Source organism: Chiloscyllium punctatum, chromosome 36 (genome assembly GCF_047496795.1).
Source record: "Chiloscyllium punctatum isolate Juve2018m chromosome 36, sChiPun1.3, whole genome shotgun sequence".
NCBI lineage: Eukaryota > Metazoa > Chordata > Chondrichthyes > Orectolobiformes > Hemiscylliidae > Chiloscyllium > Chiloscyllium punctatum.
The window spans coordinates 37,128,047-37,149,553 of NC_092774.1; the positions used below are offsets into that span (position 1 = coordinate 37,128,047).

The following is a 21,507-nucleotide window of genomic DNA, read 5'->3' on the forward strand; positions in this document are numbered from 1 at the left end:
CACGAGGAACTAGCTTTCTTACTCCGGGGCCGTCGCCCTTCCAGCCTTTCAGTGTTTTGCCTGTTCCCGAGTTCTCTCGTTGGCTCGCAGGGGAGAAGGGGTTTGAATTCATGATGTGCAGGAACGACAATTCTTTCATTGTCTCAGATCAGTTCATGTGCCAAGAACATCAGAGTCAACCTCCCGGCCTCGTCAACAAGGGGACGGTGTCTGGACAGTCTCTGCTCAATCGGACCGGTCATCTTTCATTCTCCTCGAAATCCGCTTCGCAAAGTGTTTCTAAAGGTTCACAAAGCTGGAGACTGGGATTTCTGTGTTGCTTCATGAACATTTGAACATTTTTCCATTTCCTAACTGACAATATTTTGCCAAAATCTCTTCCAATTGTACGCCTTGCCTCATGTCCAGGGATGAGGAATTTCCATTTTGGGGAGACATTCCCAAGGTGGAGAATGTTCGCTTTGGAGCAAAGAAGGAAAACTGGAGATTTCCTGGGGCTGTTGGTCACGATGGAGGAAGAAGCGGTGGGAATGGGCAGTTTAATGATCAGAAGAACCAATTGCCACTGACCAGAGTCAGTTACCAGAGGACAGGGATTGAAGTTCTTGAATGAAAAGCAGCACTTGTGCCTAATAAACACAGAGAATACTGCAGAAAGCCAACGGGTCGAGCAGCATCTGTGGAAAGGGAAACAGAGCTGACGTTGTGAGTCTGGTACGTTGTTTGTTCAGAACCCGAGTTTCCTGCATGGCAATCAATTCCCAGACATGAGAAAACGGGTCTTTATTGAGACGGGTTTTGTGAAGTTTGAGCGATAATGCAACCAACAGGAAGTCATTTAAAATCGCCAGCGAAGAAATCATAGCCAGCAGGTTACCACCCTGGGCGGGGAGCCCCAAAGGATCTCTACGCCAACACCTTAAGTGTTCGGCCACAACTACACGCCCAAAGTTGTGGTCTAAACTTTCTCATGGAATAGTTCTAACAGGAAAGGTGAGTATTGGGATTGTCCTGTCCGCGCCATAGCCCCAACGGTTCCTGTTGCCCTGGATTTGATCAGGACAGAGGAGGCTGATGGGAGATCGAATTGAACTACACACATTGATGAGAGATAGAGCGGCTGGGAAGGATCCATTCCCATGCGTAGAGAGATTAATAATCAGGGCCGAAAATAAGGAGCCACTTCAAGAAATTTGGGGTTCATTCAGCAAAGCTAATGTATGACTGTTCACAGAAAATTGTGATGAAAGTCTCTCGAGTTATTTTGATGAGAAGTGTTGATGATGCTAATACAATCGATAGGATGAACGTAGATTGGTAAATGTATTTGGTGACAGTTCTGTTCTAGCCCTGTGAGCGAAACCTGGATCTGAAGGAGTAGAAGGGACATTAACAACATCGATCTGAAATTGGACACGTGACAAGGAACAGAGCCATCATGAACAGTTGGCTTTTGAACTGGAGAAGGTTTCTCGTGAAATTCGCTTGAGGCTTGAGGTATGCAAGGTCAAGATAATTTAGGTAAAACACGGAAACGCTATCCTCATTAGCAGACAGTGAAAGGATTACAAGACACAAATTAAACATTTTCGACAAGTGATACAGGGGACTGGGAAGATAAGTATTATAAACTGTGAACAGCAAAGTTCTGGAGCACAACACATACATTCAAAGACCGAAAACATCCAGGTCCTGATTAATCAGATTGCATTGTAGTGCATGTTTGCAAAACATCCACTTGCAATGTCCTACAAAAGAGTGACAAAACCCATCCCTGTCAGCCCAGGATAGAAAATCCGAAGGGATGAAGGTTTGCTGATTTTCTGAAGATTCACAGAGCTTGGACTGGGTTTTGGTGATTGTTTCTTTTCCACTCCCAGGAGCCGCAGTGTTTGAGGCGTTGAGTTGGGGAGAATAAAATGTGCCCGTGAGCAGCATGTGGGGCTATTTCAGCTTCCCCTCATATGACTGCGCTGTGAGTTGACTCAGATGTTCTCAGGGACATTTACTGACGCGAGACAGTGAAAGGATTCTCATTCCCGCAGATCGGGAATTCAAACCGTATGCCGGCTACAGGACAATGAGAAAGATTAATTGGGGTGTGTGAAGAAGCTGTGAGCTGCATTTCAAACAGGGAGGTGGAGTCAGATGCATCATCCATTGGCCCCGGCCCTGTGCGTATCTCACGCCACCATGCTGCAGAGTTCTGACGTTAGCACGGACATGCGCAGCAATGGGTTCATTCACAAGGCGAACAACCAAAGATAATCACCGTCACTGATTCCCTTCCACAGGCCCAACTTGGTGAAGCAGTATCTTTCACCGGCAAAGGAAACACCCTTGTCCTCAGGTGCCTGCTTCATTTCGATCACGATTTCAAGCACCTCACTGTTCTAGTCTCATTTCCAAACACTTTGCTCATAGCCTCAAAAGAAGCTCTGCGGGTATCTGCTTGTTCCACCCGAACAGGCAGTGGGTTGCAGATTCCCACCAGTCCCAATTTGAGTGAAATATTTTTCCCCCTCCACTGATTTGAATCTTAAAGAAGAAGCCGGGGAGCAAGCTCCCTTTCTTTTCGACGACATTTCTCATTTTGTACTCGGCAGGGTTCACACCTGCGAGGGGAAACCGCAATGGATTTCATGTACATCGCATTAACCACTCGGCCCACGAATACAGAACCACACTGACAGCTTGACTTCCCAGGCCTGTCTGCCTATGGAGCTGAGAAAGAGTGAATCATCGCAGAGTTTGTTTGAATCCAATCACTTCACAGTGATTCGAAAGGGTTAAATATCGGCACATGGTGTTTGCAGATATTTCAGTGTTTCACCCCAAAAGATGAAATGAACTTTCAGTTAGAAATTGCAGGAGGAACTCAGCAGATCAGGCAACATCTGTGGAAAGAGAATCAGAGGCAACATTTCAAAATTGTGTTTTCACCGACAGGTACTGTCAAACCTGCCTAGTTTCTCTTTTGGTCTCGTCTTCTCAGCAAACGCAGTCCCTTCCGTTAGACATCAATTCAATTCAGAAACCCCTTTGTGGAGAAGATTTCCGTTGGGGGAAAATTTTCCTGACGCCATTAAAAGCGCACAGCTTCGAAGCCAAAGAAGGGCAGCGAACACACCGCCCCTGGGTGGGCTCGAACAACCAACCTTTCGGTTAACAGCCGAACGCGCTGACCAATTGCGCCACAGAGACAGGCGCTGACTTGGGCTGCACCATCGCCTGGTGATTTTATAATTCAGCCTCCCCGCCGAGAATTACAATTGTCGTCTATCAGTTTTACTTTTCCATAATCAAGCCTGGGAGATCTCTTGTGGAGATACCGGGGACAGTCTGCAGACACATCCATGTCACGAGGAACTAGCTTTCTTACTCCGGGGCCGTCGCCCTTCCAGCCTTTCAGTGTTTTGCCTGTTCCCGAGTTCTCTCGTTGGCTCGCAGGGGAGAAGGGGTTTGAATTCATGATGTGCAGGAACGACAATTCTTTCATTGTCTCAGATCAGTTCATGTGCCAAGAACATCAGAGTCAACCTCCCGGCCTCGTCAACAAGGGGACGGTGTCTGGACAGTCTCTGCTCAATCGGACCGGTCATCTTTCATTCTCCTCGAAATCCGCTTCGCAAAGTGTTTCTAAAGGTTCACAAAGCTGGAGACTGGGATTTCTGTGTTGCTTCATGAACATTTGAACATTTTTCCATTTCCTAACTGACAATATTTTGCCAAAATCTCTTCCAATTGTACGCCTTGCCTCATGTCCAGGGATGAGGAATTTCCATTTTGGGGAGACATTCCCAAGATGGAGAATGTTCGCTTTGGAGCAAAGAAGGAAAACTGGAGATTTCCTGGGGCTGTTGGTCACGATGGAGGAAGAAGCGGTGGGAATGGGCAGTTTAATGATCAGAAGAACCAATTGCCACTGACCAGAGTCAGTTACCAGAGGACAGGGATTGAAGTTCTTGACTGAAAAGCAGCACTTGTGCCTAATAAACACAGAGAATACTGCAGAAAGCCAACGGGTCGAGCAGCATCTGTGGAAAGGGAAACAGAGCTGACGTTGTGAGTCTGGTACGTTGTTTGTTCAGAACCCGAGTTTCCTGCATGGCAATCAATTCCCAGACATGAGAAAACGGGTCTTTATTGAGACGGGTTTTGTGAAGTTTGAGCGATAATGCAACCAACAGGAAGTCATTTAAAATCGCCAGCGAAGAAATCATAGCCAGCAGGTTACCACCCTGGGCGGGGAGCCCCAAAGGATCTCTACGCCAACACCTTAAGTGTTCGGCCACAACTACACGCCCAAAGTTGTGGTCTAAACTTTCTCATGGAATAGTTCTAACAGGAACGGTGAGTATTGGGATTGTCCTGTCCGCGCCATAGCCCCAACGGTTCCTGTTGCCCTGGATTTGATCAGGACAGAGGAGGCTGATGGGAGATCGAATTGAACTACACACATTGATGAGAGATAGAGCGGCTGGGAAGGATCCATTCCCATGCGTAGAGAGATTAATAATCAGGGCCGAAAATAAGGAGCCACTTCAAGAAATTTGGGGTTCATTCAGCAAAGCTAATGTATGACTGTTCACAGAAAATTGTGATGAAAGTCTCTCGAGTTATTTTGATGAGAAGTGTTGATGATGCTAATACAATCGATAGGATGAACGTAGATTGGTAAATGTATTTGGTGACAGTTCTGTTCTAGCCCTGTGAGCGAAACCTGGATCTGAAGGAGTAGAAGGGACATTAACAACATCGATCTGAAATTGGACACGTGACAAGGAACAGAGCCATCATGAACAGTTGGCTTTTGAACTGGAGAAGGTTTCTCGTGAAATTCGCTTGAGGCTTGAGGTATGCAAGGTCAAGATAATTTAGGTAAAACACGGAAACGCTATCCTCATTAGCAGACAGTGAAAGGATTACAAGACACAAATTAAACATTTTCGACAAGTGATACAGGGGACTGGGAAGATAAGTATTATAAACTGTGAACAGCAAAGTTCTGGAGCACAACACATACATTCAAAGACCGAAAACATCCAGGTCCTGATTAATCAGATTGCATTGTAGTGCATGTTTGCAAAACATCCACTTGCAATGTCCTACAAAAGAGTGACAAAACCCATCCCTGTCAGCCCAGGATAGAAAATCCGAAGGGATGAAGGTTTGCTGATTTTCTGAAGATTCACAGAGCTTGGACTGGGTTTTGGTGATTGTTTCTTTTCCACTCCCAGGAGCCGCAGTGTTTGAGGCGTTGAGTTGGGGAGAATAAAATGTGCCCGTGAGCAGCATGTGGGGCTATTTCAGCTTCCCCTCATATGACTGCGCTGTGAGTTGACTCAGATGTTCTCAGGGACATTTACTGACGCGAGACAGTGAAAGGATTCTCATTCCCGCAGATCGGGAATTCAAACCGTATGCCGGCTACAGGACAATGAGAAAGATTAATTGGGGTGTGTGAAGAAGCTGTGAGCTGCATTTCAAACAGGGAGGTGGAGTCAGATGCATCATCCATTGGCCCCGGCCCTGTGCGTATCTCACGCCACCATGCTGCAGAGTTCTGACGTTAGCACGGACATGCGCAGCAATGGGTTCATTCACAAGGCGAACAACCAAAGATAATCACCGTCACTGATTCCCTTCCACAGGCCCAACTTGGTGAAGCAGTATCTTTCACTGGCAAAGGAAACACCCTTGTCCTCAGGTGCCTGCTTCATTTCGATCACGATTTCAAGCACCTCACTCTTCTAGTCTCATTTCCAAACACTTTGCTCATAGCCTCAAAAGAAGCTCTGCGGGTATCTGCTTGTTCCACCCGAACAGGCAGTGGGTTGCAGATTCCCACCAGTCCCAATTTGAGTGAAATATTTTTCCCCCTCCACTGATTTGAATCTTAAAGAAGAAGCCGGGGAGCAAGCTCCCTTTCTTTTCGACGACATTTCTCATTTTGTACTCGGCAGGGTTCACACCTGCGAGGGGAAACCGCAATGGATTTCATGTACATCGCATTAACCACTCGGCCCACGAATACAGAACCACACTGACAGCTTGACTTCCCAGGCCTGTCTGCCTATGGAGCTGAGAAAGAGTGAATCATCGCAGAGTTTGTTTGAATCCAATCACTTCACAGTGATTCGAAAGGGTTAAATATCGGCACATGGTGTTTGCAGATATTTCGGTGTTTCACCCCAAAAGATGAAATGAACTTTCAGTTAGAAATTGCAGGAGGAACTCAGCAGGTCAGGCAACATCTGTGGAAAGAGAATCAGAGGCAACATTTCAAAATTGTGTTTTCACCGACAGGTACTGTCAAACCTGCCTAGTTTCTCTTTTGGTCTCGTCTTCTCAGCAAACGCAGTCCCTTCCGTTAGACATCAATTCAATTCAGAAACCCCTTTGTGGAGAAGATTTCCGTTGGGGGAAAATTTTCCTGACGCCATTAAAAGCGCACAGCTTCGAAGCCAAAGAAGGGCAGCGAACACACCGCCCCTGGGTGGGCTTGAACCACCAACCTTTCGGTTAACAGCCGAACGCGCGGACCAATTGCGCCACAGAGACAGGCGCCGACTTGGGCTGCACATCGCCTGGTGATTTTGTAATTCAGCCTCCCCGCCGAGAATTACAGTTGTCGTCTATCAGTTTTACTTTTCCATAATCAAGCCTGGGAGATCTCTTGTGGAGATACCGGGGACAGTCTGCAGACACATCCATGTCACGAGGAACTAACTATCTTACTCCGGGGCCGTCGCCCTTCCAGCCTTTCAGTGTTTTGCCTGTTTCCGAGTTCTCTCGTTGGCTCGCAGGGGAGAAGGGGTTTGAATTCATGATGTGCAGGAACGACAATTCTTTCATTGTCTCAGATCAGTTCATGTGCCAAGAACATCAGAGTCAACCTCCCGGCCTCGTCAACAAGGGGACGGTGTCTGGACAGTCTCTGCTCAATCGGACCGGTCATCTTTCATTCTCCTCGAAATCCGCTTCGCAAAGTGTTTCTAAAGGTTCACAAAGCTGGAGACTGGGATTTCTGTGTTGCTTCATGAACATTTGAACATTTTTCCATTTCCTAACTGACAATATTTTGCCAAAATCTCTTCCAATTGTACGCCTTGCCTCATGTCCAGGGATGAGGAATTTCCATTTTGGGGAGACATTCCCAAGGTGGAGAATGTTCGCTTTGGAGCAAAGAAGGAAAACTGGAGATTTCCTGGGGCTGTTGGTCACGATGGAGGAAGAAACGGTGGGAATGGGCAGTTTAATGATCAGAAGAACCAATTGCCACTGACCAGAGTCAGTTACCAGAGGACAGGGATTGAAGTTCTTGAATGAAAAGCAGCACTTGTGCCTAATAAACACAGAGAATACTGCAGAAAGCCAACGGGTCGAGCAGCATCTGTGGAAAGGGAAACAGAGCTGACGTTGTGAGTCTGGTACGTTGTTTGTTCAGAACCCGAGTTTCCTGCATGGCAATCAATTCCCAGACATGAGAAAACGGGTCTTTATTGAGACGGGTTTTGTGAAGTTTGAGCGATAATGCAACCAACAGGAAGTCATTTAAAATCGCCAGCGAAGAAATCATAGCCAGCAGGTTACCACCCTGGGCGGGGAGCCCCAAAGGATCTCTACGCCAACACCTTAAGTGTTCGGCCACAACTACACGCCCAAAGTTGTGGTCTAAACTTTCTCATGGAATAGTTCTAACAGGAAAGGTGAGTATTGGGATTGTCCTGTCCGCGCCATAGCCCCAACGGTTCCTGTTGCCCTGGATTTGATCAGGACAGAGGAGGCTGATGGGAGATCGAATTGAACTACACACATTGATGAGAGATAGAGCGGCTGGGAAGGATCCATTCCCATGCGTAGAGAGATTAATAATCAGGGCCGAAAATAAGGAGCCACTTCAAGAAATTTGGGGTTCATTCAGCAAAGCTAATGTATGACTGTTCACAGAAAATTGTGATGAAAGTCTCTCGAGTTATTTTGATGAGAAGTGTTGATGATGCTAATACAATCGATAGGATGAACGTAGATTGGTAAATGTATTTGGTGACAGTTCTGTTCTAGCCCTGTGAGCGAAACCTGGATCTGAAGGAGTAGAAGGGACATTAACAACATCGATCTGAAATTGGACACGTGACAAGGAACAGAGCCATCATGAACAGTTGGCTTTTGAACTGGAGAAGGTTTCTCGTGAAATTCGCTTGAGGCTTGAGGTATGCAAGGTCAAGATAATTTAGGTAAAACACGGAAACGCTATCCTCATTAGCAGACAGTGAAAGGATTACAAGACACAAATTAAACATTTTCGACAAGTGATACAGGGGACTGGGAAGATAAGTATTATAAACTGTGAACAGCAAAGTTCTGGAGCACAACACATACATTCAAAGACCGAAAACATCCAGGTCCTGATTAATCAGATTGCATTGTAGTGCATGTTTGCAAAACATCCACTTGCAATGTCCTACAAAAGAGTGACAAAACCCATCCCTGTCAGCCCAGGATAGAAAATCCGAAGGGATGAACGTTTGCTGATTTTCTGAAGATTCACAGAGCTTGGACTGGGTTTTGGTGATTGTTTCTTTTCCACTCCCAGGAGCCGCAGTGTTTGAGGCGTTGAGTTGGGGAGAATAAAATGTGTCCGTGAGCAGCATGTGGGGCTATTTCAGCTTCCCCTCATATGACTGCGCTGTGAGTTGACTCAGATGTTCTCAGGGACATTTACTGACGCGAGACAGTGAAAGGATTCTCATTCCCGCAGATCGGGAATTCAAACCGTATGCCGGCTACAGGACAATGAGAAAGATTAATTGGGGTGTGTGAAGAAGCTGTGAGCTGCATTTCAAACAGGGAGGTGGAGTCAGATGCATCATCCATTGGCCCCGGCCCTGTGCGTATCTCACGCCACCATGCTGCAGAGTTCTGACGTTAGCACGGACATGCGCAGCAATGGGTTCATTCACAAGGCGAACAACCAAAGATAATCACCGTCACTGATTCCCTTCCACAGGCCCAACTTGGTGAAGCAGTATCTTTCACTGGCAAAGGAAACACCCTTGTCCTCAGGTGCCTGCTTCATTTCGATCACGATTTCAAGCACCTCACTCTTCTAGTCTCATTTCCAAACACTTTGCTCATAGCCTCAAAAGAAGCTCTGCGGGTATCTGCTTGTTCCACCCGAACAGGCAGTGGGTTGCAGATTCCCACCAGTCCCAATTTGAGTGAAATATTTTTCCCCCTCCACTGATTTGAATCTTAAAGAAGAAGCCGGGGAGCAAGCTCCCTTTCTTTTCGACGACATTTCTCATTTTGTACTCGGCAGGGTTCACACCTGCGAGGGGAAACCGCAATGGATTTCATGTACATCGCATTAACCACTCGGCCCACGAATACAGAACCACACTGACAGCTTGACTTCCCAGGCCTGTCTGCCTATGGAGCTGAGAAAGAGTGAATCATCGCAGAGTTTGTTTGAATCCAATCACTTCACAGTGATTCGAAAGGGTTAAATATCGGCACATGGTGTTTGCAGATATTTCGGTGTTTCACCCCAAAAGATGAAATGAACTTTCAGTTAGAAATTGCAGGAGGAACTCAGCAGGTCAGGCAACATCTGTGGAAAGAGAATCAGAGGCAACATTTCAAAATTGTGTTTTCACCGACAGGTACTGTCAAACCTGCCTAGTTTCTCTTTTGGTCTCGTCTTCTCAGCAAACGCAGTCCCTTCCGTTAGACATCAATTCAATTCAGAAACCCCTTTGTGGAGAAGATTTCCGTTGGGGGAAAATTTTCCTGACGCCATTAAAAGCGCACAGCTTCGAAGCCAAAGAAGGGCAGCGAACACACCGCCCCTGGGTGGGCTCGAACCACCAACCTTTCGGTTAACAGCCGAACGCGCGGACCAATTGCGCCACAGAGACAGGCGCTGACTTGGGCTGCACATCGCCTGGTGATTTTGTAATTCAGCCTCCCCGCCGAGAATTACAGTTGTCGTCTATCAGTTTTACTTTTCCATAATCAAGCCTGGGAGATCTCTTGTGGAGATACCGGGGACAGTCTGCAGACACATCCATGTCACGAGGAACTAACTATCTTACTCCGGGGCCGTCGCCCTTCCAGCCTTTCAGTGTTTTGCCTGTTTCCGAGTTCTCTCGTTGGCTCGCAGGGGAGAAGGGGTTTGAATTCATGATGTGCAGGAACGACAATTCTTTCATTGTCTCAGATCAGTTCATGTGCCAAGAACATCAGAGTCAACCTCCCGGCCTCGTCAACAAGGGGACGGTGTCTGGACAGTCTCTGCTCAATCGGACCGGTCATCTTTCATTCTCCTCGAAATCCGCTTCGCAAAGTGTTTCTAAAGGTTCACAAAGCTGGAGACTGGGATTTCTGTGTTGCTTCATGAACATTTGAACATTTTTCCATTTCCTAACTGACAATATTTTGCCAAAATCTCTTCCAATTGTACGCCTTGCCTCATGTCCAGGGATGAGGAATTTCCATTTTGGGGAGACATTCCCAAGGTGGAGAATGTTCGCTTTGGAGCAAAGAAGGAAAACTGGAGATTTCCTGGGGCTGTTGGTCACGATGGAGGAAGAAACGGTGGGAATGGGCAGTTTAATGATCAGAAGAACCAATTGCCACTGACCAGAGTCAGTTACCAGAGGACAGGGATTGAAGTTCTTGAATGAAAAGCAGCACTTGTGCCTAATAAACACAGAGAATACTGCAGAAAGCCAACGGGTCGAGCAGCATCTGTGGAAAGGGAAACAGAGCTGACGTTGTGAGTCTGGTACGTTGTTTGTTCAGAACCCGAGTTTCCTGCATGGCAATCAATTCCCAGACATGAGAAAACGGGTCTTTATTGAGACGGGTTTTGTGAAGTTTGAGCGATAATGCAACCAACAGGAAGTCATTTAAAATCGCCAGCGAAGAAATCATAGCCAGCAGGTTACCACCCTGGGCGGGGAGCCCCAAAGGATCTCTACGCCAACACCTTAAGTGTTCGGCCACAACTACACGCCCAAAGTTGTGGTCTAAACTTTCTCATGGAATAGTTCTAACAGGAAAGGTGAGTATTGGGATTGTCCTGTCCGCGCCATAGCCCCAACGGTTCCTGTTGCCCTGGATTTGATCAGGACAGAGGAGGCTGATGGGAGATCGAATTGAACTAAACACATTGATGAGAGATAGAGCGGCTGGGAAGGATCCATTCCCATGCGTAGAGAGATTAATAATCAGGGCCGAAAATAAGGAGCCACTTCAAGAAATTTGGGGTTCATTCAGCAAAGCTAATGTATGACTGTTCACAGAAAATTGTGATGAAAGTCTCTCGAGTTATTTTGATGAGAAGTGTTGATGATGCTAATACAATCGATAGGATGAACGTAGATTGGTAAATGTATTTGGTGACAGTTCTGTTCTAGCCCTGTGAGCGAAACCTGGATCTGAAGGAGTAGAAGGGACATTAACAACATCGATCTGAAATTGGACACGTGACAAGGAACAGAGCCATCATGAACAGTTGGCTTTTGAACTGGAGAAGGTTTCTCGTGAAATTCGCTTGAGGCTTGAGGTATGCAAGGTCAAGATAATTTAGGTAAAACACGGAAACGCTATCCTCATTAGCAGACAGTGAAAGGATTACAAGACACAAATTAAACATTTTCGACAAGTGATACAGGGGACTGGGAAGATAAGTATTATAAACTGTGAACAGCAAAGATCTGGAGCACAACACATACATTCAAAGACCGAAAACATCCAGGTCCTGATTAATCAGATTGCATTGTAGTGCATGTTTGCAAAACATCCACTTGCAATGTCCTACAAAAGAGTGACAAAACCCATCCCTGTCAGCCCAGGATAGAAAATCCGAAGGGATGAACGTTTGCTGATTTTCTGAAGATTCACAGAGCTTGGACTGGGTTTTGGTGATTGTTTCTTTTCCACTCCCAGGAGCCGCAGTGTTTGAGGCGTTGAGTTGGGGAGAATAAAATGTGTCCGTGAGCAGCATGTGGGGCTATTTCAGCTTCCCCTCATATGACTGCGCTGTGAGTTGACTCAGATGTTCTCAGGGACATTTACTGACGCGAGACAGTGAAAGGATTCTCATTCCCGCAGATCGGGAATTCAAACCGTATGCCGGCTACAGGACAATGAGAAAGATTAATTGGGGTGTGTGAAGAAGCTGTGAGCTGCATTTCAAACAGGGAGGTGGAGTCAGATGCATCATCCATTGGCCCCGGCCCTGTGCGTATCTCACGCCACCATGCTGCAGAGTTCTGACGTTAGCACGGACATGCGCAGCAATGGGTTCATTCACAAGGCGAACAACCAAAGATAATCACCGTCACTGATTCCCTTCCACAGGCCCAACTTGGTGAAGCAGTATCTTTCACTGGCAAAGGAAACACCCTTGTCCTCAGGTGCCTGCTTCATTTCGATCACGATTTCAAGCACCTCACTCTTCTAGTCTCATTTCCAAACACTTTGCTCATAGCCTCAAAAGAAGCTCTGCGGGTATCTGCTTGTTCCACCCGAACAGGCAGTGGGTTGCAGATTCCCACCAGTCCCAATTTGAGTGAAATATTTTTCCCCCTCCACTGATTTGAATCTTAAAGAAGAAGCCGGGGAGCAAGCTCCCTTTCTTTTCGACGACATTTCTCATTTTGTACTCGGCAGGGTTCACACCTGCGAGGGGAAACCGCAATGGATTTCATGTACATCGCATTAACCACTCGGCCCACGAATACAGAACCACACTGACAGCTTGACTTCCCAGGCCTGTCTGCCTATGGAGCTGAGAAAGAGTGAATCATCGCAGAGTTTGTTTGAATCCAATCACTTCACAGTGATTCGAAAGGGTTAAATATCGGCACATGGTGTTTGCAGATATTTCGGTGTTTCACCCCAAAAGATGAAATGAACTTTCAGTTAGAAATTGCAGGAGGAACTCAGCAGGTCAGGCAACATCTGTGGAAAGAGAATCAGAGGCAACATTTCAAAATTGTGTTTTCACCGACAGGTACTGTCAAACCTGCCTAGTTTCTCTTTTGGTCTCGTCTTCTCAGCAAACGCAGTCCCTTCCGTTAGACATCAATTCAATTCAGAAACCCCTTTGTGGAGAAGATTTCCGTTGGGGGAAAATTTTCCTGACGCCATTAAAAGCGCACAGCTTCGAAGCCAAAGAAGGGCAGCGAACACACCGCCCCTGGGTGGGCTCGAACCACCAACCTTTCGGTTAACAGCCGAACGCGCGGACCAATTGCGCCACAGAGACAGGCGCTGACTTGGGCTGCACATCGCCTGGTGATTTTGTAATTCAGCCTCCCCGCCGAGAATTACAGTTGTCGTCTATCAGTTTTACTTTTCCATAATCAAGCCTGGGAGATCTCTTGTGGAGATACCGGGGACAGTCTGCAGACACATCCATGTCACGAGGAACTAGCTTTCTTACTCCGGGGCCGTCGCCCTTCCAGCCTTTCAGTGTTTTGCCTGTTTCCGAGTTCTCTCGTTGGCTCGCAGGGGAGAAGGGGTTTGAATTCATGATGTGCAGGAACGACAATTCTTTCATTGTCTCAGATCAGTTCATGTGCCAAGAACATCAGAGTCAACCTCCCGGCCTCGTCAACAAGGGGACGGTGTCTGGACAGTCTCTGCTCAATCGGACCGGTCATCTTTCATTCTCCTCGAAATCCGCTTCGCAAAGTGTTTCTAAAGGTTCACAAAGCTGGAGACTGGGATTTCTGTGTTGCTTCATGAACATTTGAACATTTTTCCATTTCCTAACTGACAATATTTTGCCAAAATCTCTTCCAATTGTACGCCTTGCCTCATGTCCAGGGATGAGGAATTTCCATTTTGGGGAGACATTCCCAAGGTGGAGAATGTTCGCTTTGGAGCAAAGAAGGAAAACTGGAGATTTCCTGGGGCTGTTGGTCACGATGGAGGAAGAAGCGGTGGGAATGGGCAGTTTAATGATCAGAAGAACCAATTGCCACTGACCAGAGTCAGTTACCAGAGGACAGGGATTGAAGTTCTTGAATGAAAAGCAGCACTTGTGCCTAATAAACACAGAGAATACTGCAGAAAGCCAACGGGTCGAGCAGCATCTGTGGAAAGGGAAACAGAGCTGACGTTGTGAGTCTGGTACGTTGTTTGTTCAGAACCCGAGTTTCCTGCATGGCAATCAATTCCCAGACATGAGAAAACGGGTCTTTATTGAGACGGGTTTTGTGAAGTTTGAGCGATAATGCAACCAACAGGAAGTCATTTAAAATCGCCAGCGAAGAAATCATAGCCAGCAGGTTACCACCCTGGGCGGGGAGCCCCAAAGGATCTCTACGCCAACACCTTAAGTGTTCGGCCACAACTACACGCCCAAAGTTGTGGTCTAAACTTTCTCATGGAATAGTTCTAACAGGAAAGGTGAGTATTGGGATTGTCCTGTCCGCGCCATAGCCCCAACGGTTCCTGTTGCCCTGGATTTGATCAGGACAGAGGAGGCTGATGGGAGATCGAATTGAACTACACACATTGATGAGAGATAGAGCGGCTGGGAAGGATCCATTCCCATGCGTAGAGAGATTAATAATCAGGGCCGAAAATAAGGAGCCACTTCAAGAAATTTGGGGTTCATTCAGCAAAGCTAATGTATGACTGTTCACAGAAAATTGTGATGAAAGTCTCTCGAGTTATTTTGATGAGAAGTGTTGATGATGCTAATACAATCGATAGGATGAACGTAGATTGGTAAATGTATTTGGTGACAGTTCTGTTCTAGCCCTGTGAGCGAAACCTGGATCTGAAGGAGTAGAAGGGACATTAACAACATCGATCTGAAATTGGACACGTGACAAGGAACAGAGCCATCATGAACAGTTGGCTTTTGAACTGGAGAAGGTTTCTCGTGAAATTCGCTTGAGGCTTGAGGTATGCAAGGTCAAGATAATTTAGGTAAAACACGGAAACGCTATCCTCATTAGCAGACAGTGAAAGGATTACAAGACACAAATTAAACATTTTCGACAAGTGATACAGGGGACTGGGAAGATAAGTATTATAAACTGTGAACAGCAAAGTTCTGGAGCACAACACATACATTCAAAGACCGAAAACATCCAGGTCCTGATTAATCAGATTGCATTGTAGTGCATTTTTGCAAAACATCCACTTGCAATGTCCTACAAAAGAGTGACAAAACCCATCCCTGTCAGCCCAGGATAGAAAATCCGAAGGGATGAAGGTTTGCTGATTTTCTGAAGATTCACAGAGCTTGGACTGGGTTTTGGTGATTGTTTCTTTTCCACTCCCAGGAGCCGCAGTGTTTGAGGCGTTGAGTTGGGGAGAATAAAATGTGTCCGTGAGCAGCATGTGGGGCTATTTCAGCTTCCCCTCATATGACTGCGCTGTGAGTTGACTCAGATGTTCTCAGGGACATTTACTGACGCGAGACAGTGAAAGGATTCTCATTCCCGCAGATCGGGAATTCAAACCGTATGCCGGCTACAGGACAATGAGAAAGATTAATTGGGGTGTGTGAAGAAGCTGTGAGCTGCATTTCAAACAGGGAGGTGGAGTCAGATGCATCATCCATTGGCCCCGGCCCTGTGCGTATCTCACGCCACCATGCTGCAGAGTTCTGACGTTAGCACGGACATGCGCAGCAATGGGTTCATTCACAAGGCGAACAACCAAAGATAATCACCGTCACTGATTCCCTTCCACAGGCCCAACTTGGTGAAGCAGTATCTTTCACTGGCAAAGGAAACACCCTTGTCCTCAGGTGCCTGCTTCATTTCGATCACGATTTCAAGCACCTCACTCTTCTAGTCTCATTTCCAAACACTTTGCTCATAGCCTCAAAAGAAGCTCTGCGGGTATCTGCTTGTTCCACCCGAACAGGCAGTGGGTTGCAGATTCCCACCAGTCCCAATTTGAGTGAAATATTTTTCCCCCTCCACTGATTTGAATCTTAAAGAAGAAGCCGGGGAGCAAGCTCCCTTTCTTTTCGACGACATTTCTCATTTTGTACTCGGCAGGGTTCACACCTGCGAGGGGAAACCGCAATGGATTTCATGTACATCGCATTAACCACTCGGCCCACGAATACAGAACCACACTGACAGCTTGACTTCCCAGGCCTGTCTGCCTATGGAGCTGAGAAAGAGTGAATCATCGCAGAGTTTGTTTGAATCCAATCACTTCACAGTGATTCGAAAGGGTTAAATATCGGCACATGGTGTTTGCAGATATTTCGGTGTTTCACCCCAAAAGATGAAATGAACTTTCAGTTAGAAATTGCAGGAGGAACTCAGCAGGTCAGGCAACATCTGTGGAAAGAGAATCAGAGGCAACATTTCAAAATTGTGTTTTCACCGACAGGTACTGTCAAACCTGCCTAGTTTCTCTTTTGGTCTCGTCTTCTCAGCAAACGCAGTCCCTTCCGTTAGACATCAATTCAATTCAGAAACCCCTTTGTGGAGAAGATTTCCGTTGGGGGAAAATTTTCCTGACGCCATTAAAAGCGCACAGCTTCGAAGCCAAAGAAGGGCAGCGAACACACCGCCCCTGGGTGGGCTCGAACCACCAACCTTTCGGTTAACAGCCGAACGCGCGGACCAATTGCGCCACAGAGACAGGCGCTGACTTGGGCTGCACATCGCCTGGTGATTTTGTAATTCAGCCTCCCCGCCGAGAATTACAGTTGTCGTCTATCAGTTTTACTTTTCCATAATCAAGCCTGGGAGATCTCTTGTGGAGATACCGGGGACAGTCTGCAGACACATCCATGTCACGAGGAACTAGCTTTCTTACTCCGGGGCCGTCGCCCTTCCAGCCTTTCAGTGTTTTGCCTGTTTCCGAGTTCTCTCGTTGGCTCGCAGGGGAGAAGGGGTTTGAATTCATGATGTGCAGGAACGACAATTCTTTCATTGTCTCAGATCAGTTCATGTGCCAAGAACATCAGAGTCAACCTCCCGGCCTCGTCAACAAGGGGACGGTGTCTGGACAGTCTCTGCTCAATCGGACCGGTCATCTTTCATTCTCCTCGAAATCCGCTTCGCAAAGTGTTTCTAAAGGTTCACAAAGCTGGAGACTGGGATTTCTGTGTTGCTTCATGAACATTTGAACATTTTTCCATTTCCTAACTGACAATATTTTGCCAAAATCTCTTCCAATTGTACGCCTTGCCTCATGTCCAGGGATGAGGAATTTCCATTTTGGGGAGACATTCCCAAGGTGGAGAATGTTCGCTTTGGAGCAAAGAAGGAAAACTGGAGATTTCCTGGGGCTGTTGGTCACGATGGAGGAAGAAGCGGTGGGAATGGGCAGTTTAATGATCAGAAGAACCAATTGCCACTGACCAGAGTCAGTTACCAGAGGACAGGGATTGAAGTTCTTGAATGAAAAGCAGCACTTGTGCCTAATAAACACAGAGAATACTGCAGAAAGCCAACGGGTCGAGCAGCATCTGTGGAAAGGGAAACAGAGCTGACGTTGTGAGTCTGGTACGTTGTTTGTTCAGAACCCGAGTTTCCTGCATGGCAATCAATTCCCAGACATGAGAAAACGGGTCTTTATTGAGACGGGTTTTGTGAAGTTTGAGCGATAATGCAACCAACAGGAAGTCATTTAAAATCGCCAGCGAAGAAATCATAGCCAGCAGGTTACCACCCTGGGCGGGGAGCCCCAAAGGATCTCTACGCCAACACCTTAAGTGTTCGGCCACAACTACACGCCCAAAGTTGTGGTCTAAACTTTCTCATGGAATAGTTCTAACAGGAAAGGTGAGTATTGGGATTGTCCTGTCCGCGCCATAGCCCCAACGGTTCCTGTTGCCCTGGATTTGATCAGGACAGAGGAGGCTGATGGGAGATCGAATTGAACTACACACATTGATGAGAGATAGAGCGGCTGGGAAGGATCCATTCCCATGCGTAGAGAGATTAATAATCAGGGCCGAAAATAAGGAGCCACTTCAAGAAATTTGGGGTTCATTCAGCAAAGCTAATGTATGACTGTTCACAGAAAATTGTGATGAAAGTCTCTCGAGTTATTTTGATGAGAAGTGTTGATGATGCTAATACAATCGATAGGATGAACGTAGATTGGTAAATGTATTTGGTGACAGTTCTGTTCTAGCCCTGTGAGCGAAACCTGGATCTGAAGGAGTAGAAGGGACATTAACAACATCGATCTGAAATTGGACACGTGACAAGGAACAGAGCCATCATGAACAGTTGGCTTTTGAACTGGAGAAGGTTTCTCGTGAAATTCGCTTGAGGCTTGAGGTATGCAAGGTCAAGATAATTTAGGTAAAACACGGAAACGCTATCCTCATTAGCAGACAGTGAAAGGATTACAAGACACAAATTAAACATTTTCGACAAGTGATACAGGGGACTGGGAAGATAAGTATTATAAACTGTGAACAGCAAAGTTCTGGAGCACAACACATACATTCAAAGACCGAAAACATCCAGGTCCTGATTAATCAGATTGCATTGTAGTGCATTTTTGCAAAACATCCACTTGCAATGTCCTACAAAAGAGTGACAAAACCCATCCCTGTCAGCCCAGGATAGAAAATCCGAAGGGATGAAGGTTTGCTGATTTTCTGAAGATTCACAGAGCTTGGACTGGGTTTTGGTGATTGTTTCTTTTCCACTCCCAGGAGCCGCAGTGTTTGAGGCGTTGAGTTGGGGAGAATAAAATGTGTCCGTGAGCAGCATGTGGGGCTATTTCAGCTTCCCCTCATATGACTGCGCTGTGAGTTGACTCAGATGTTCTCAGGGACATTTACTGACGCGAGACAGTGAAAGGATTCTCATTCCCGCAGATCGGGAATTCAAACCGTATGCCGGCTACAGGACAATGAGAAAGATTAATTGGGGTGTGTGAAGAAGCTGTGAGCTGCATTTCAAACAGGGAGGTGGAGTCAGATGCATCATCCATTGGCCCCGGCCCTGTGCGTATCTCACGCCACCATGCTGCAGAGTTCTGACGTTAGCACGGACATGCGCAGCAATGGGTTCATTCACAAGGCGAACAACCAAAGATAATCACCGTCACTGATTCCCTTCCACAGGCCCAACTTGGTGAAGCAGTATCTTTCACTGGCAAAGGAAACACCCTTGTCCTCAGGTGCCTGCTTCATTTCGATCACGATTTCAAGCACCTCACTCTTCTAGTCTCATTTCCAAACACTTTGCTCATAGCCTCAAAAGAAGCTCTGCGGGTATCTGCTTGTTCCACCCGAACAGGCAGTGGGTTGCAGATTCCCACCAGTCCCAATTTGAGTGAAATATTTTTCCCCCTCCACTGATTTGAATCTTAAAGAAGAAGCCGGGGAGCAAGCTCCCTTTCTTTTCGACGACATTTCTCATTTTGTACTCGGCAGGGTTCACACCTGCGAGGGGAAACCGCAATGGATTTCATGTACATCGCATTAACCACTCGGCCCACGAATACAGAACCACACTGACAGCTTGACTTCCCAGGCCTGTCTGCCTATGGAGCTGAGAAAGAGTGAATCATCGCAGAGTTTGTTTGAATCCAATCACTTCACAGTGATTCGAAAGGGTTAAATATCGGCACATGGTGTTTGCAGATATTTCGGTGTTTCACCCCAAAAGATGAAATGAACTTTCAGTTAGAAATTGCAGGAGGAACTCAGCAGGTCAGGCAACATCTGTGGAAAGAGAATCAGAGGCAACATTTCAAAATTGTGTTTTCACCGACAGGTACTGTCAAACCTGCCTAGTTTCTCTTTTGGTCTCGTCTTCTCAGCAAACGCAGTCCCTTCCGTTAGACATCAATTCAATTCAGAAACCCCTTTGTGGAGAAGATTTCCGTTGGGGGAAAATTTTCCTGACGCCATTAAAAGCGCACAGCTTCGAAGCCAAAGAAGGGCAGCGAACACACCGCCCCTGGGTGGGCTCGAACCACCAACCTTTCGGTTAACAGCCGAACGCGCGGACCAATTGCGCCACAGAGACAGGCGCTGACTTGGGCTGCACATCGCCTGGTGATTTTGTAATTCAGCCTCCCCGCCGAGAATTACAGTTGTCGTCTATCAGTTTTACTTTTCCATAATCAAGCCTGGGAGATCTCTTGTGGAGATACCGGGGACAGTCTGCAGACACATCCATGTCACGAGGAACTAACTATCTTACTCCGGGGCCGTCGCCCTTCCAGCCTTTCAGTGTTTTGCCTGTTTCCGAGTTCTCTCGTTGGCTCGCAGGGGAGAAGGGGTTTGAATTCATGATGTGCAGGAACGACAATTCTTTCATTGTCTCAGATCAGTTCATGTGCCAAGAACATCAGAGTCAACCTCCCGGCCTCGTCAACAAGGGGACGGTGTCTGGACAGTCTCTGCTCAATCGGACCGGTCATCTTTCATTCTCCTCGAAATCCGCTTCGCAAAGTGTTTCTAAAGGTTCACAAAGCTGGAGACTGGGATTTCTGTGTTGCTTCATGAACATTTGAACATTTTTCCATTTCCTAACTGACAATATTTTGCCAAAATCTCTTCCAATTGTACGCCTTGCCTCATGTCCAGGGATGAGGAATTTCCATTTTGGGGAGACATTCCCAAGGTGGAGAATGTTCGCTTTGGAGCAAAGAAGGAAAACTGGAGATTTCCTGGGGCTGTTGGTCACGATGGAGGAAGAAACGGTGGGAATGGGCAGTTTAATGATCAGAAGAACCAATTGCCACTGACCAGAGTCAGTTACCAGAGGACAGGGATTGAAGTTCTTGAATGAAAAGCAGCACTTGTGCCTAATAAACACAGAGAATACTGCAGAAAGCCAACGGGTCGAGCAGCATCTGTGGAAAGGGAAACAGAGCTGACGTTGTGAGTCTGGTACGTTGTTTGTTCAGAACCCGAGTTTCCTGCATGGCAATCAATTCCCAGACATGAGAAAACGGGTCTTTATTGAGACGGGTTTTGTGAAGTTTGAGCGATAATGCAACCAACAGGAAGTCATTTAAAATCGCCAGCGAAGAAATCATAGCCAGCAGGTTACCACCCTGGGCGGGGAGCCCCAAAGGATCTCTACGCCAACACCTTAAGTGTTCGGCCACAACTACACGCCCAAAGTTGTGGTCTAAACTTTCTCATGGAATAGTTCTAACAGGAAAGGTGAGTATTGGGATTGTCCTGTCCGCGCCATAGCCCCAACGGTTCCTGTTGCCCTGGATTTGATCAGGACAGAGGAGGCTGATGGGAGATCGAATTGAACTACACACATTGATGAGAGATAGAGCGGCTGGGAAGGATCCATTCCCATGCGTAGAGAGATTAATAATCAGGGCCGAAAATAAGGAGCCACTTCAAGAAATTTGGGGTTCATTCAGCAAAGCTAATGTATGACTGTTCACAGAAAATTGTGATGAAAGTCTCTCGAGTTATTTTGATGAGAAGTGTTGATGATGCTAATACAATCGATAGGATGAACGTAGATTGGTAAATGTATTTGGTGACAGTTCTGTTCTAGCCCT

General features: G+C 46.7%; 6 non-coding genes across 6 annotated transcripts; all 6 read right to left on the reverse strand.

The window, feature by feature from the left end:
* Positions 1 to 3,130: 3,130 nt before the first annotated feature.
* Positions 3,131 to 3,204, reverse strand: trnan-guu (transfer RNA asparagine (anticodon GUU)). The gene has a single exon. It is a non-coding gene; the product is annotated as a tRNA-Asn (tRNA).
* A 3,286-nt stretch (positions 3,205 to 6,490) lies between these two features.
* On the reverse strand, positions 6,491 to 6,564 carry trnan-guu (transfer RNA asparagine (anticodon GUU)). Its single transcript has one exon. It is a non-coding gene; the product is annotated as a tRNA-Asn (tRNA).
* Positions 6,565 to 9,849: 3,285 nt separating this feature from the next.
* trnan-guu (transfer RNA asparagine (anticodon GUU)) lies at positions 9,850 to 9,923 on the reverse strand. The gene has a single exon. It is a non-coding gene; the product is annotated as a tRNA-Asn (tRNA).
* A 3,285-nt stretch (positions 9,924 to 13,208) lies between these two features.
* trnan-guu (transfer RNA asparagine (anticodon GUU)) lies at positions 13,209 to 13,282 on the reverse strand. The gene has a single exon. It is a non-coding gene; the product is annotated as a tRNA-Asn (tRNA).
* A 3,285-nt stretch (positions 13,283 to 16,567) lies between these two features.
* trnan-guu (transfer RNA asparagine (anticodon GUU)) lies at positions 16,568 to 16,641 on the reverse strand. Its single transcript has one exon. It is a non-coding gene; the product is annotated as a tRNA-Asn (tRNA).
* A 3,285-nt stretch (positions 16,642 to 19,926) lies between these two features.
* Positions 19,927 to 20,000, reverse strand: trnan-guu (transfer RNA asparagine (anticodon GUU)). Its single transcript has one exon. It is a non-coding gene; the product is annotated as a tRNA-Asn (tRNA).
* Between the last annotated feature and the right edge of the window lie 1,507 nt (positions 20,001 to 21,507).